The sequence below is a fragment of the Procambarus clarkii genome, chromosome 62, assembly GCF_040958095.1.
Source record: "Procambarus clarkii isolate CNS0578487 chromosome 62, FALCON_Pclarkii_2.0, whole genome shotgun sequence".
Classification (NCBI taxonomy): domain Eukaryota; kingdom Metazoa; phylum Arthropoda; class Malacostraca; order Decapoda; family Cambaridae; genus Procambarus; species Procambarus clarkii.
The window spans coordinates 1135898-1152947 of NC_091211.1; the positions used below are offsets into that span (position 1 = coordinate 1135898).

At 40.7% G+C, this 17050-nt stretch overlaps 1 long non-coding RNA gene across 1 annotated transcript; it reads right to left on the reverse strand.

The window, feature by feature from the left end:
• Positions 1-1383: 1383 nt before the first annotated feature.
• LOC138354251 (uncharacterized) lies at positions 1384-10572 on the reverse strand. Its single transcript, XR_011223480.1, has 3 exons — positions 2112-10572; positions 1843-1971; positions 1384-1462 (listed from the first exon to the last, which is right to left on the reverse strand). It is a non-coding gene; the product is annotated as an uncharacterized lncRNA (long non-coding RNA).
• Between the last annotated feature and the right edge of the window lie 6478 nt (positions 10573-17050).

Consider the following 17050-nt stretch of genomic DNA (forward strand, 5'->3'; position numbering starts at 1 on the left):
TAATGGACGCAGTTCTTTGCGGGCTGTTCGGGACTCAGTTACCACAATTTTAATTTGTTGTGTGTGTCTCTCCGGAGACAAGCAGGTCTCAGTTATGGTTAAAGAACCGTTTTTCCTTATATTCATTTTATCGGGTACTTTTACGTTGATATGTATTTTATTTGGGTCACATAGTTATTATATTGATTACTTCGGAGTATTCTCTTTGTATTATTATGTTGGATTATATTTGAATATAATTAATACCTGCGCACGATCGTTCAAGACAATCAAATCCCTTCGGGGCAGGATATTGCAGTCTTTCCTTTTGAATTAATGTTAATATTAAGGTTTTACTCTTCAATATAAGTTTTACAGTGGATGGGGTTTTTTCGTGCGGTATTCATTTAGACAACTGGTAACTTAAGTTACTCCCTTCCCCTGACCTTGGGTGCAGGGACGCGTGGGCTTTTTATGCCACGTTCCCGTTGGTTTACAGCTACGATTAAGTATTAATTTTCCCCTTTCAACTTTCAAGCCTAAATCTTTCAGGTTAAACGGACTATCCCCACTTAATCTTACAAAATTACACTTTACACACTTATTACTTACTCAAGATACATAATTATAGACCTTAATTTACTAAGGCTTAGGGTCATTCGTTATTAGCTCTTCTATTAATTGTACATAGATTTCTTTATTATTCCTGTTACCTCGGAGGTACTTAGGTACTATGTTCTGTATTACTTCGGCTACTCCTTTGTTGGTGACGATACTTCCCTCTTCTAGAAACGCTGGGGCCTCGTGGATCTACAAGTTTGTAAATAACATATATGTTGTTACGTTTCTCCCACACCCTTTCAATTCGTCCTTCAATAAATTAACTGAAACTTTAAATCACAATAGTTAAGTATTTAAGCTGCTTAATTTAACTGGTACTTAACTTTTCTCAGTCTCGTGCGTTTCATTTAGTGGGTACCTTACGTTAATCCTTCTTCAGTCCTCGGTAGCATTGGCGCGTGAGATCATTATGGCACGTCCCAATAGGATTACAGTTAAAGTCAAGTCTATTCATATTCTTTAAGAATTTAAGCTAAAAAACTTACAGGTCAAGCGGTCTACACTCTTTTAATTCTTTTTTTTTCTCTCTTCACTGACTTATCTCATTCACGCAGTTACTTATCAAACGTTATTTTCTGTTTCTGCGAAGTAGGGAAGTTTTTTTATATATTTTTTAGTGCTTCCCTTTAGGTAATTCTGTAGTTGCATGTTTTTCTTTACTTAGGAATTTTCGGCCAGTCAAGTGCGGAAATTTTTATTGTCGGTCGCTGGGTCTCACGTTACAAATTTCATCCTGTACTTCTTTAAGGCATTTAAGGGGGCGATAGTTAGGGTTCATAAAAGTTGTTCTAGTGCAATGAAAATTTATTGACGTGTTACACGTGAAGAGGGCTCCAAGTGGTCCAAGTTTCAGCATCGCAGCCTAAATAGAGAGGGAGAAAAAAAAAAAAAACTTTTTTTAACCATTTTTTTACATGTTTTAAAGTTGATATAACAAATACAAATATCAACTGATATTATTTCTATGATACTCAGCTATCACAATACTATATAATAAAGGTTGTCTAGTGGCATTATTATCCCAAACCTATTTAGTGCAATAATACAAATTTTCAAAGTTCACCCAAAAAATTATGCAACAAAATGATGTTTATAAATATATATAAAATCAATAAATGATCTTAGGGGAAATATATAACTTGAGTTTTTAGAGGCACAGACTCTACATATAATGTGCAAGTTCCATGTAAATTGAATAATAAATAAAAAAGTTATTCAACCATATAGTTGCAAATTAGTTACCTGTAAAAAATGAAGGTCAAAGTTCAGCCACCTTTGGCTGAGGTTGATGAACTACCAATTTCAATCAAAATTACCACCCTTGTAGATTGGCATTCCTTCAGTAAGGTGTGTAAGTTCCATGAAGATTGCCTGATAAAAAAAAAAAAAAAAAATTATTAAAAAAAAAAAATTAAAAAAAAAAATAAAAAAAATTAAAAAAAAGACAGCAGCTTTATATTTACAATTATTTATGATATAGTATCAAGATATAAAACATAATACATACTAACCTAATATAATTGGTCTGAAATATGCAACATCTTGCAACATCAAGAGGGAGAACGTCTTGAGTTGCAGGTCTAAGATCTTGAGTGGCAGGTGCCGCAGGTGGTGTGGCAGGTGCCGCAGGTGGTGTGGCATGTGCAGCAGGAGGTGTGGCAGGTGCCACAGAGGTGTGGCAGGTGCCACAGGAGGTGTGGGTGCCTGGGTGTGAGGCGAGGTAGTGTGTTGTGGGGGCGGGAGGCTGCCCTCTCTCTTCACTCAAGGGAACTCTTGTTTTGCCTCAGTGTGGCTTTACGCTCCTTCTTTACTTGGCTAACGCGTAGAGCTCTTGCCTTTAGAGCTTTCTTCTTGTCCGATACTATATCCATTGTGCAGTATATGCAAGAAAATACGATCTGTGCGAGCGCGTCAGGCATGCGACCGCCGGCACAGACACTGAGAGGGTGACTAAGCCAGTAAATCGGATTATAGCCCCTCCCTCTCACAGAAGACAGTTGCCAGCGAGTGTGTTTATAATTTGTATATGCATAACAAGATATTCTCCACTCTATTGCGAAATACTAGACGCTTACAACGTATGACGCATCACCCTACGGCGCACCCGAGCCGCGAGGACCAGATTTCGGGCAATTGCGGCTGGAAAATTTGCTGTAATTACGTTATTTATTATCATAACATTAAACGGTTTGCACCACGGTGTTGCCAGAACGTTGTAGTATTTTTATAAATTTTTCGTGTTTGGCCGAATTTTTTCGGCCAAACAATGATAACGCCCTCTTAATTCTTGCTAATTTTCCCTTCACATATTCATTAACTTATTCACGCTACATATTTATATACAGTAATTATTTAAGGATTATGGTCATTCGTTATTTGTACTTCTATTATATGTTACATCGAATATATTATTATCCCTGTTATCACTGGGGTAATTAGGTATTCTGTTCTGGAAATCTGAAACCCCCTTTTGTTTGCTGATGGTATTTCCCTCATCCTGTAACGCTGTGGTCTTGAGGCTTTCCAAGTTTGTAAATACTACGCGCTGCCACGTATTCTCACAACCCCAATCATTCTTACCCTTACCTATTTTATTAAAACTTTAATCACAATAGTTAATTAATCACGCTGCTTTTTCTCTCAGTTTGGGATGTGTTCTTATTGGATTTGTTATCACTGATTAACGATAAACCTTAAACATTGCTGCTTCCCCTTTTAGTCATTATTTCGTCGTCACACCTTGGCCTACCCTACCGTAATTAAATACTGTTCACAATCGCGCCTTCCTTTTAATTAATCGGTCACTGGTTTTCCAGAACATATTTAAAAAACTATAATTATGAAGGTTTTCTAAGTTTATATTTGTTACTTTTATCTATACAAATGATATTGAGAATTACTATTACTGACATTCTAAAGTACTTAATTGTTGTTGTTAAACGTTCGCTGCCTGGAACGGGGGGTTCCGGGCATCACGGGCTATGGTGAGCCGTAGATGAAAAGTACTTAGTTATGTTAACGACTTTTAATATTCATTAATCCGCTTACTTGTAGCAGTCTGGGACGCTTATTCTATCAATTATTAATTTGTTTCTATCCACAGACTGTTGGGGATAGTCTTTATGGTATTCTTATACAGCCCATTTGTGGTTAGAATTAGTGGCTCGGTTGTTGGTTGGTTGTTAAGGATTAAGCCACTCAAGGGGTGGCACGGGCATGCTTCGCCAGAAAAATCGTATGACATTATACAGCTCATTTTATTCTGACTAACGACCAGTTCGAAAAATGTGGTCGACAGCCCGCATTGACGCAATATCAAGCTTGATGAGGTGCCCCCTTGGCATTTTTGGGGGTGTGGGTTGTTCTCACAATTTCACGCATTAATTGCAGTATATTACACGTTCATGCGAATTTAATGACGTTCTATAGTACATGTCTTCACATGCTTGGAACAGTGGAAGGTCCCATCCTCCGCTACGTTTCGTGGTAATTGGTCTACAATTTTAACAAACCATGTTATCGAACCAGTTTTTAATTTCCTACACTGTACATGTTAAAGGGAATTTATTTACGTCCATAGTATGACGCAACATACAGAATTGCTTATTCTAACTAAGGCACAAATTCGGTGCAAGATTAACGGAAGAACAACTCCAGGCGTCTTGTTACTAATGCTTTATTAATATTGCCCAGTGTCCTATTCGCCTCATTTACGACCGAGCATGCATCGCTCCTTTGGTTTTAACCATCTTACTAATTGCAATTCCCAGTTCCCTCACGCATTACCTTCGCAATCCTGACATCATCCGCTTGTGACTAGTAATCCTTTTTCATCATTACCTAGCCACAAAACTTCACATTTATCAGCATTAAACTGCATCAGACAAGCTTTTGCCATCACAAATACTATTTAGCTCAACTTGATGTGTTAGTGAATCTTCTACCATGTTGTTTTCAACTTGTTGCAAGGAGCACTGTTCGTTTGGTTTTGTAGCGTTTTAATCCCCCCCCCCCCTGCTTTACCACACTGTCCTACTTATGCCACATGTCCACCCCTGCCAACTCTTACTGCCGTAATATTTCCAGAACGACTACAGACCATCGGGGAACACCTAATGGACGGGGAACATTGGTTTGCCACCGAAGAACATTCTCGATGGACTGCACGGATGGGCGAATGAAGGAACTACTCAGCTGCACTGGGGCCAGCCTCGCTAGGCTAGCCTCCGCATGGGCGGGATACAGCGACGACGACGCCCACGAGGACGACCTGGCGTGGCGCGAAGCACGCACGAGAACGACTACAGACCATCGGGGAACACCTCATGGATGGAGAGCATAGGATCGCGCACGATGAACACTCCCGACGGACTGCTCGGATTGGCACACGCAGGACCTACTCACCCGCCCTGGGGTCAACCTCACTGGGCTAGGCTCTGCAAGGGCGGGATACAGCAATGACGACGACACGAGGATGTCCTGGCGCGGCGGGGCATAGCACGCGAGGAAGGCACGAGGTAATACGCCCACTACACGCGGACATCAAGACGGCCGCCTTAATTGTATACCCATGCACCAGAAGGGGCTCCATTGGACACTTCCAGGACGCTGCTTACCTAGCAGCATTTAACAGCCATGTACGCCCGACTCTGTACCTTTTTTCAGTTCTGGAAATTCCTGACTGTTTTTTTAACGGCAGAGGTAACGGGTGTACGGGCACGGATGTGGACGCAGACAAGGAAAAACTCAATGACACCACGCGACGCAGAACTTGCGGCTACGCCATTCCTGGTGGCACGGCCCCCAACGTCAGATGAGAAGACAACGCCCCTACACGCTGATGCTCCTTACGCAGCCAGCGCCCGCCCAATGGACTGGCCACGCAGCTGTCACTTGACGGGCATGAACAGGAAACAATTAAGGACGTCGGACGGTGGAGGAGTGACGTTTTTTCACTATTACGCCAGGCAAGAGGTCTTCATGCTTCCACATTGAAAACATTACGCGGCCAGCAGGCACTCGCCCCTTCGGGGGGGGGGGGGGGGGGGGGTCCGGCCAGCTGGCTCTGCGAGTGGGGGTGCAGCGCCGGCCCCTAAGTATTACGCTGTCCGCAGCTACTTACTCTCACTTGTAAGAGTATTGTTAAATTTGTCCTATAGGTGTATTCTACAGATACTAGTAATTTACCATTTCACATTATGTCTGGGATTGGCGCATTATTTCTGTCATGTGTTAGGCCACTATATGATACTCTATAAGCCCTGATTCTACTTGAAAATTATGTAAACGTTTGCCTTACTTGTACCAATAGTTAATAAGGATTCCGCGTTCTGCAGACCATGTTCTATTTAGTTACCGGATATAAGCATATGTATTAATGTTATTAAGTCATTGTAGTCAAGTTATACATGTATTTATGCTGTTGAAAAATTATACAAGTTATCCTGTTCATTAACATGGTCTGAAAAAATTTATTTATTTGTTTCTACTAAAAAATTAAATAAAATAGGTCCCAATGCTGTCGGTGTCTCATTCCTCCGTTATCAGCAATTACTATTATTATTATTAAAATTATTATTATCATTATTATTATTGAATGAAAGTGAAGAAAAGTCCCAACACATGTTTAAGTGTAACATTAAATGAAAATAAGAGGGTTGTCGATTTGTGGAACCAATTACCGCGTAATATAATATAATAGACGTCGGATCCCTTGATTGTTTCAAGTGTAGGTTAGACATATATATGAATGAGTTTGGATGAATATAAATAGGAGCTGCCTCGTATGGGCCAATAGGCCGTCTGTAGTTTCCTTGATTTTCCTGTAGTTTCTTTATTTACTGCATAAATTTACTGCATATGTTATCTGAAGCTGAATTACATTTGTAGATTGGCTTCCAAATAAGATGTAGTAGGTCTTTTCTATGTTAAGTGTTAGTTTGTTGGTTGACATCCATAAGTGGACTTTTTTTAGTTCATTATTAACAACATTATTTAGTGTATGCGAATAATTTTGTTGACACAGTTTACATTTGGTCAGGTCTACATCAGCAGATAATGCGAATTCCCAGAGATACTTGAACTGGCATTACTCTTGCTTTTTTAAGTATATCAGGGAAGGTATGACACTCAAGGGATTTGTTGAACAGCAGAGCTATAGGTGGCGCAAGGGCTATCTCTATGCCCTGATCAAGTGATCTATCTCCTTTCTTAACTTTACCTATAAGGTTCTTCAGATCCTTTGTTATCCACTTTGGATCATTATTCGATCTGGATCTGTAGTATATGGTATACTACATTCCTGGGCTTTGCTTAGAATATTTTTAAATAGGTTATATTTTGAATCCACATCGAAAACCCCTTTTACGTCACCTATCACCTATTTCAGAATGTAAATTATATATTATTTATGCACATATAATGTAATGAGTGTAAGTGACAGCGTTGTTGAACAGACCACCAACGATAGGAGGCCTGATAAAAGGCCTTTTAAAAAAATCAAGATTACATATTTAAAATTAAAAATAAAAGAATTGTGGGTAGTGAAAGAAACTTTGTGAAATAAACTGATTAATAATGTGACAGTTGTGCCCAACTTTTAACCAAAGCAAAATCCTCACCTGATTACAATGTGAGCACCTAATATTGACAACATAAAATAAACTTTTACAGAAAAATGGGTGTATGTAATACATCACTAGAAGAGCATTGGTTAGAAAGTCATCATCATTTAACTTCTGATATAGATACCACTTGTGCACTTTTGAACCATTAAATGGTAAAGATATACATGCTGTAAATGGTACAAAACAAGCTAGAATTTTAGTCTAATTTCTCCGTCTTTTGAGCATATTGTACTGTGGTAAACTTGTGTGTAGTATCGTTCTGCATCACATTGCCTGTTAATATTGGTTCGTTAACAATTGGTAATTGCAAGTGTAACATAGGGATAACAGTGGACAAGATTTCGGTTAAGAGCACTCTTCAAGTATATTAAATTTCAGAATTAGAGTATACTGTGTGTTGCTTAAATTAAGTCCAAGTGTTGTTGGGCTAGAAATTCTAGCAAAGTTCTCAGTCAATACTATTAAAGCCATGTTCAATATATATGTTTTTGTACATCTAACTTTAAGGCTATGAAATAAACTCCACTCAATTAAGTTAGCAAATATTATTTTTCCTTGTTTTGTATATGTTAGCATTGATTGGCCCTCAGATAGGAGGACGTGTGTTCCTGTATAGGTACGTGTGACTGAAATTTACAATAAGAACTATTGTAGGGCTGACTCTTTATTCCTTTTATACTGTTTTATAAACTAAGGACAGGTATTCACACCTCATTCCCATATACGAGTAGTATTCAGAGTGTGTGTTCATACAAGACTTTAAGGCCCGTGCCCTTACATTGTGACTAGGGAAATTGCCTCCAGTAACAGACAGTTCAATCTTGTCAAGAACTAACATAACTTTGTGAATAACTTTGAAATTCACAAAAATAAGCAAACAAAACTATTTCATTCTCTTGTGTCAACTCTCTATCTATTTATATTTCTCCATCATTATTCAACTAATGTATATCTACAGTAGATGGATACTTACCATCTCCATATAACTACATTCATAAGTAATTATCAAAACAAGGTACCAAACTGGGGAAACTATGTAACACTACACATTTAAAAGTATTGTTTCCTTATGTCAGGGCAAAAAAAATTTAGCCTATGAATACCTCTATATCTGCTAACACATTTAGTGTCCAAGTAATATTAATTAATATCAACTCCATTCACAGTGGTTTCTAAAGTGTGTTAAGTACAATGTATATATTATTACTACTAAGTTACCTTTTTTATTAATGCATTTTTATGAATTTACAACAATTTAACACCTGTTTTATACCATATTAAGAAAAATATAAATGTCTTCATTTGCTACTATAACTCACACATGTTTATATTAACAAAGCAGCATTGCATGAGAAGAGTAGGTACAGTGGTGTAAGTGGTGAGAAGTAGTGAGATGAAGAATGTAGAAGTTATTTAGGTAGATATTGCAGCAAGTGCCAAGCTTGCTGGTAGGTGGTGCACTCAACTAGTTGTACTTGCCGGGATGTGCTTACATAATTGTTTAATTGACAGAGAATAATTGTTGTGTAATCAAAATGACTGTGAAGTTTTGCTCTGTTGTTACATTTTATATTGAAAAGAAAATGAGATCGAGACAATACCCAGTGGTGTTCTTAACTTACTTAAAATAGTGATGAAAATTCAACAAAATTTTTAAATTATCAGGATAGCCATAATAACCTTATAATGAAAGAATTCATCACTTCAAATATTGGAAGTTGCTCAGGAATTAAATTATGATTATCAATCCTGAATTTTTTTTTTTCAAAGAATTTGTCCTTAAGTCATATTTTATAAGATTCAAAATTGTAAATACATTATTGAAATTTTAAAGTCATTTGGTAAGTCTTCTCAACCTCATAAAAACCCCTTGTATGTTATCTGACACAGGCCATTGTTTAAAGTTGCAACAGGATTATGCCAAATACAACCGCAACAGGAATGTGTCAAGTTCAGTTGCAATAATACACCTAGTCCACTTGTAATGGGAATATAAGTGCAGTTGCAATAGGCATACACCAAGTTCAGTTACAACCAGAGTACACAAAGTCCAGATACAACCAGAGTACACCAAGATCAGTTGCAACCAGAGTACACAAAGTCCAGTTACAACTGGAGTACACCAAGTTCAATTACAACTGGAGAACACCAAGTCCAGTTACAACTAGAGTACACAAAGTCCAGTTACAACTGGAGTACATCAAGCCCAATTACAACCAGAGTACACCAAGTCCAGATACAACCGGAGTACACTAAGTCCAGTTACAACCGGAGTACACCAAGTCCAGTTACAACTGGAGTACACTCTGGTTATGATCACTCTTGCATCAATTATCCAAATTATGAGTGAATATAAATGAGGTAAGTTCTAATAATTAAGATTTGCAGTAATGAAAAACATACAAAAATGTAACAATTAAATTGTTTACATTGTAACATTATATTCCTTGTGATTTTGTACAAATAACCCTCAAATGTGTTTATTGTTAAGATTAGTCACATATTTCTATTAGCCTGTTTCCTGTGTTCATTGCTAGTAAAATAAGATAAAGGTGTGTCTTGTTTTAGTGGAACAGAAGTGCATCTGGTAACACACTGATACAGATAATGTAGACATAACTGTACAGTACTCTTACTTCAGAGCAATTGCTTTAAATGATTACTAATTCATTGTATGATTGTACCATTCATTAAATGGAAATTAATATAATACTGTTATATTGAATAGTTATTTTTCACATTTATGTTTCTGTTGGATTTTAATTGTGAGAAACGATCAAGAATCAACTTTATTGGCAATGACATTTTGCATGTAAGGACTATGGGGCTATGTTATCTCTGATCAAGAAAACATTTAAATGCCAAACGTTATTCTCAATAGAGTATCTTTTTATCATATTTTTTCTTCTTATTCATGTTTCTCAGTTCACCCAACAGCAAGATTGTATTGCATTTAAAAAATTACTTTGCTAACTTACAAAATGAGGTCTAAGCAATTGCATTAACTCTTCCGTCGTGCTCAGCATATAGTTAGCATCATCAGTTGTATAGTAGTCGCAAGGACATCCTTGGAACGAAGGGTAGCGCATATTAGTATGGTGGCCAACTCGAGATTCTAAGGCAGATGCAAGCCTGTTGGAATCATTTGATTGTAGACTTGAAGATATAATAGTAAGTGAATGACTTGTTCCTCCTCGCTGGAATGTCTCTGCCTTGTTTCGGTCTTCAAGATATAAGGCTGCCTTCAAAATCTTCTCTGCTGCCTGAAAGGAATGTAATTTCCATGTTAATTCAAATTTACAAAACATAATAAAACAAGGGATGAATGTAATGAAACAGCATTTTCTGGGTGAGACCCAGAGGCTTCCCGGAGCTATCCAGGTTGATATGGATATCAAAAAATCAAATCAAAATAAAAATCAAAATGTTTATTTAGGTAAGGTACATACATACAAGAGATTTTACAAAGAGTGATGGATTTATAGATAGGGCTAGTACATACAATGCCTAAAGCCATTATTACGCAAAGCGTTTCGGGCATGAAAAACTTAAATGACTAAAGCTTAATTCTAATTGAGCATAAAGAATAAAATGAGTTGATAACAAATAAAAAAAGGGGGAAATATGGCTGAAAAAGCAGCACAAATACAATTCTGTCAACAAACAGCGCCATTTAAAAAAAAACAGACATTGGTTAACAAGAGGGGTAAGGTAGGTTGCAGGGAATTTATTAGGTATAGCTTCGTTTTTATCTTAAACTGGTTGAGAGAGGTACAGATATATTAGACTTTGGCACCAGTCAATGTGAATGGAGTTCTAGTCCTATCGTGGACCATGAGCCAGAACCTGGGCCCCCTCAGAGAGGCACGAGGAGTAATAACCTATAAAATTTCACATGAGGTTATGGAGCATTCTATGTCTGCCATTGACCCAGTCTGACATCCAGAAAGGTAAGCATCCCAAAACAAACCCCCAATTCTGGTTGAAACTACTAATGAAAGTCAAACAAGTGGACAGAACCCCTCAAATGAAAACAAGCAACTGAGCATGATGTCACTACATGCTGCGCCGCCATCTGTGCAGTTCCCGCCTCCCCAGGAGGGTGAAGGGGGGAGCCCCAGACCCCTCATGTCAGCTACCCATACCTTCACTTCTGAGGCTGGATGTCAAAACATGTGAAAACCGCCGACCGAAGGGATGCCGGGGAGCCTCTGGATCTCACCCAGAAAATGATGTTTCATAACATTCAATGCTGATTTTCTGGGGGGAGCCCCTTCGGCTCCCCAGAGCTACTTACCCAAAGACAAAAACAAAAAATGACTTACCCAGGAGGTGGTCGGCACATGCTCTTTAACTTGAAGTTGAGATAACTGGCAGCAATCGCCGACCCAAAGCAACACAGGCCCAACTAGGCCCAGGAACACTGACCAGGAAGTGTACAGCCAGGACCCTGTTCGACTGCCAAAAATCTCATGCCCAATTGTCAACCCAAGACATGTTCCCGAAGACAGCAGCAAGCGCAGCAAACTTATGAACATCATGGGCACGGGGATACACTACAGGCTGGCTGAACCGAATAACCCTGTGGATGATCTGAGAGACCCGAACCGTGGAACAGGGAGGAAGAGAAACCGAGTCAACCCAAAGCGCGTCCCAGGACACTGGCTGTGGCGTGCACTGAACCAACAAAGCATTAACAACCCAAGGACCCTCCGGAAAGCAGCCATCTCATTCTTCACCAGAAAAGATGAAGACAGCTGCAAATGAACAAATCTATCACCAGCCCCAAAAGACCAGAAGCCCCTGCACCAGAGGAGAGCATGAAGCTCCCCGACATGACCCCCAAGAGGCCAAAGCTAACATGAAAAAAAAAGAGCCTTTGAGAAACGATCCTGAACTGAAGGGGCCACTAAAAACCGAGGGGTATATAGATAAGAGAGCGCCCCGTCTAAAGACCAGGACAGCTCAGGCGGCGCATGAACAGGCCAGAAGTGAAACAACGCATGAGACAGCTTGCGCAACGACACAGAGTAACATCAACACCAAAAGCAAGCTGCAGCAGCTCCACCAGCGCCGCACCATAAGAGGCGATAGTATTTGGCATAAGATGATGGTCCTGAAACAATCACGAGAGAAAGGACAAGACTACCTTAACAGAAAGTGAAGTACACCTATGAAGAGACAAAAAGAAATGGAAGGACTGCCAGGAAACTTCATACTGCCGCCGAGACAAACCTCGCAAGTGGGACACCATCAATGAAGCCACCTGATCACCATACAGTTGGTGATAAGACTCTAGTCAAAAAGACCAGACACGAAGACTTGAGGAGAAGAACAAACCAGCCACATAACGAACTGGACCGATCTGCTGAAACGCAGGAAAACCTCTGAGTTCAGACACCGAGCAAGCAGCGCATGAAATCAAGGCTAGGCTGGCCACCATGGGGCCAAGAGGACTACTCTCCCCCTGGTAAGTCTCCAAGTGAGCTAGGACCTAGAGCAATAGCTAAACTAAAGACCCAAGGACCCACAAATCGTGAGACCAGGTGTGAGCGAACAGTGCGAACCTTCCCCCCATCGTCACATCAATTAGACGAACCAGGAAAGGGCCAAGGCCCCAAGAACCAGACTTACACACACAGCGATCATCGCGCCAACTAGACAAAGATCGGTCCAAAGGCGGCGTCTGCTCAGAAACTGGCACCAGTAGTCTTCTATGACAAGAGGAACCTCGAGCCCTGGCATGACCCTTTTGGGAAGAGCCCCCCCCTTCCCCCCAGTCTCTGCCCGATACTGCCCGATAGTAGACTTTGAAAACAGCACGGGACATAACGGCAACGAAAACTTGAGAGCCAGGGGCCCAAGCAGATTCCAACGAGGAAGCGAGCACCACCTACCAACACACAAGACGCGAAGCGAAAAACAGTGACACCACATCCGCAGGATAGGCACAAACAGCTTCAAGAGCGCAGATGACGCATGCACTGCTGAGACCAAGGCACTAGACCCAAAAATGGCCCCAAGCACTTTCACATCCTCCTCAAGCTGATCCGAAGACAGCTCCAGGAGGGAAAAGAACCGCAAGACCGAAGCCAACAGGCCATGAACATGCAAATCCTCAGCTACCAGTGCAGCCAAAAGGGAGGGAACTTGCACATGAAGCTGCACCATGTCAACATCCCACTAAAGGGCAGGGGCGAACAAACACGCATTGAGGTGCTACAATTCGCCCCTCCCTCCCAGGTAAACCAAGCCCACCGTCAGCACCTTGCACCACTCAAGAGTGTGGGTATGACAAAAAGTACGCAAGCATCCAAAGAAAACACAGGGTAGAGTCTGCTAGTCAGGACTACTCCGGAACCTCATAACGAACCCAGTAGGGAGATGAAGACCCAAACCAGAATGAAGACAGATTTATAATAGATGCGTAATCCTGGTCTCGCAGGAGGTAAGGAGCAATGGCTTCCCACACCTCATGAGGTGGGAAGTAAAAACCCTCCGGAAGGACGGAACAAATGGACCCAACGGACCCAAAGCGACATGGAACCGAACCTGGGGAGGGGCAGACACCAAATCCAACTCGTACACGGAGGGGAGGAAAGATAACCCCACTCCTTGCAACAGTATGCCTTACTCAGAAGATAGAAAAACCCAGGCGGGGTCAAACGGGGCCCAAGGCCCCCAAGTCAACCCCTTCCCACCCCTGGAACTTCCACACTAGGACACCGAGTCGTCATCCAAAGCCTCAGTCTCACAACAAAAAACTGGGGCAGCCGGAAAGCTAGGAAGGAAGGGGGCCCACTGATCAGACCCCGACGGCTGGAGGAACCGACTCGAATGCCTCTGTCGCCACCCCGGAAGGGGCATCCCCCAAGACTTCCAGAGTCTCAAAACCAGCTAAACCCTGCCCCAACCCCAAAGCCCTCAGACTCTTTGGAGCTGGAAGCAGGGGGGGGGGGGGTGAGGACCAGAATGCACCACAGCAGGGGAAAGAAAGAGGGGGTGCAGACTGAACCAGGGCCAAAGAGACCCACACCCCCCAAATCTGGGTCCCTTTAACCAAAACGGAGCAGCCTCAGGGCTTCAGGATCAACAATCAATCTAGCATGTTGCAGCAACATAAACCTAACATGCAACGCCTGACCTGCCTGCACCCATATAAAGTCATCAGTGGACTGGGTGAACTGAGTCACTAACAAGCAACAAAACTCGCAGGACTCCGGGTTGAAAGTGTCACCGATCCAACAGGTAGCATGACGGAGGCAAAAACAATGAGTCACCCAGAGACAAGGGGGCAGAGCAACCGTTAAACTCACACAAGGCAAAAGGGACACCCAGGGGTCGCATTCATCGAACCCCTTGCGCCCCAGTGGGGTTTCCCAGGGCCCTTAATGTACCCAGGCAAAACAGAGCTGGCCACTATAATTGGTGATGACAAGCCACACCACCACAAACCCAGTGCTCCTACCAATGCAAACTACCCCACTCACCGAAAAGTAAAAGATCTAGCAAAGGTAGACCCCAAGATGACATGTGGAAGATGGCTCCAAGCCCCAAGGGCAGTACTTACAGGGCACTTCAAAGTAGATGGCAAATTCCTTGGTATTCTCATTGACCACAAGCTGAATTTCAAGGGACACATTCTAAATATATAAAAAAAAGTTTCAAAACCTGTTGGCATTCTTTCTAAGATCAGATATTATGTACCTCGCCCTACCCTGGTGACACTCTATTACTCTCTCATCTATCCTTATCTCAACTATGGTATTTGTGCTTGGGGTTCTACTACCCAAAATCATTTATGTCCTCTAATTACTCAACACAAAGCTGCTATTAGGACAATATCTACCTCTGGAACCAGACATCACTCGGTACTCTTACTCAAATCTATGAATATGTTAGATATTAAATAAATCAATAAATAAATAATAACTAAATAAATGTTTATTTAGGTAAGGTACATACATACAAGAAATTTTTACAAAGATTGGTGGACTTATAGATAGAGCTAGTACATACAATGCCTAAAGCCACTATTACGCAAAGCATTTCGGGCATGAAAAACTTAAATGACTAAAGCTTAATACTAATTGAGCATAAAGAGTAAAATGAAAACATGAAATGAAAACATAGCTGAAAAAGCAGCACAAATACAATTCTGTCGACAAACAGCACTCTTTAAAAAAAACAGACATTGGTTGACAATAGAGGGGTAAGGTAGGTTACAGGGAATTTATTAGGTATAGCTTCGTTTTTATCTTAAACTGGTTGAGAGAGGTACAGTCTTTAACATGGTTGGGAAGGTCATTCCACAATCTGGGTCCCTTGATTTGTAGAGCATTTCTAGTTTGATTAAGTCGTACTTTAGGAATATCAAAACTGTATTTGTTTCTGGTGTGGTGCTCATGAGTTCTGTTACAACCTTCAATGAAGCTTTTGAGGTCAGGATTGGCATTACAGTTCAGCGTTTTATATATGTATAATACACATGAGAGAATGTGCAGTGACTTAATGTCTAACATATTCAGAGATTTGAGTAGGGGTACTGAGTGATGTCTGGGGCCAGAGTTGGATATTGTCCTAATAGCAGCTTTGTGTTGAGTAATTAGATGACGTAAATGATTTTGGGTAGTAGAACCCCAGGCACAAATATATAGTTTAGACATGGATAGATGAGGGAGTAATAGAGCTTCACCAGGGCAGGGCGAGGTAAATAATATCTGATCTTAGAAAGAATGCCAACAGTTTTTTAAACTTTTTTTGATATATTTAGAATGTGTCCCTGGAAATTCAGCTTGTGGTCAATGAGAACGCCAAGGAATTTGCCATCTATTTTGTTACAAATTTGGGTATTGTTTATTCTGAGATTTATTTGATTAGAGAATTTATTTCCAAACAGAATATAGAAAGTTTTGTCAATGTTAAGGGTGAGTTTGTTGGCAGTTAGCCAAAGATGGACTTTATTTAGCTCAGTATTTACTGTGGCATTTAGAGCAAGGAGGGTCAGGACTGGAGTAAATGAAGGTTGTGTCGTCAGCAAAAAGAATTGGTTTGAGGTGTTGGGAGGCATTTGGAAGGTCATTAATGTAGATGAGAAAGAGGAGAGGGCCAAGTATGCTGCCCTGAGGAACACCGATGTTGATGGGTAGGGTGGGAGAAATTGAATTATTCACAGAAACATACTGGAGCCTGTCAGTAAGGTAAGAATTGAGGTATTGTAGGGAGTGTCCTCTGACTCCATAATGATGTAATTTAAGAAGACGGTTTTGGTGGTTGACAGTATCAAAAGCCTTACGCAGGTCCACAAATAACCCAACAGGGAACTCATTTTTATGAAGAGCTGCATGAATCAAGTTAATCATACTAATAAGTGCATCGTTAGTGCTTTTTTTGGGTCTGAAGCCATATTGACAAGAGCTAAGTATATTGTGTTTGGCTAGATAAGAGTAAAGCTGCTTGTAGATTAGTTTTTCAAATATTTTTGACAAGTTAGGCAGGATTGATATAGGTCTGTAGTTGTTAACATCTGTGAGATCACCACATTTGTGGACAGGGGTTACTCTCGCTTTTTTAGAATATCTGGAAAGGTTTGGAGTTCAAGTGACTAGTTGAAGAGCAATGCAATAGCAGGGGCTAAAGATCTGGAGGCTTTTTTGTAAATTAATGTTGGTATCTCCTCAAGGGCACTAGACTTGGTTTTAAGGGAAAGGATTATCTCATTGACGTCAGTGGAATTTGTAGGCTTTAGGTACAGAGATTGTGGATAGTTACCTGTAAGAACATAAGAACAAAGGCAACTGCAGAAGGCCTATTGGCCCATACGA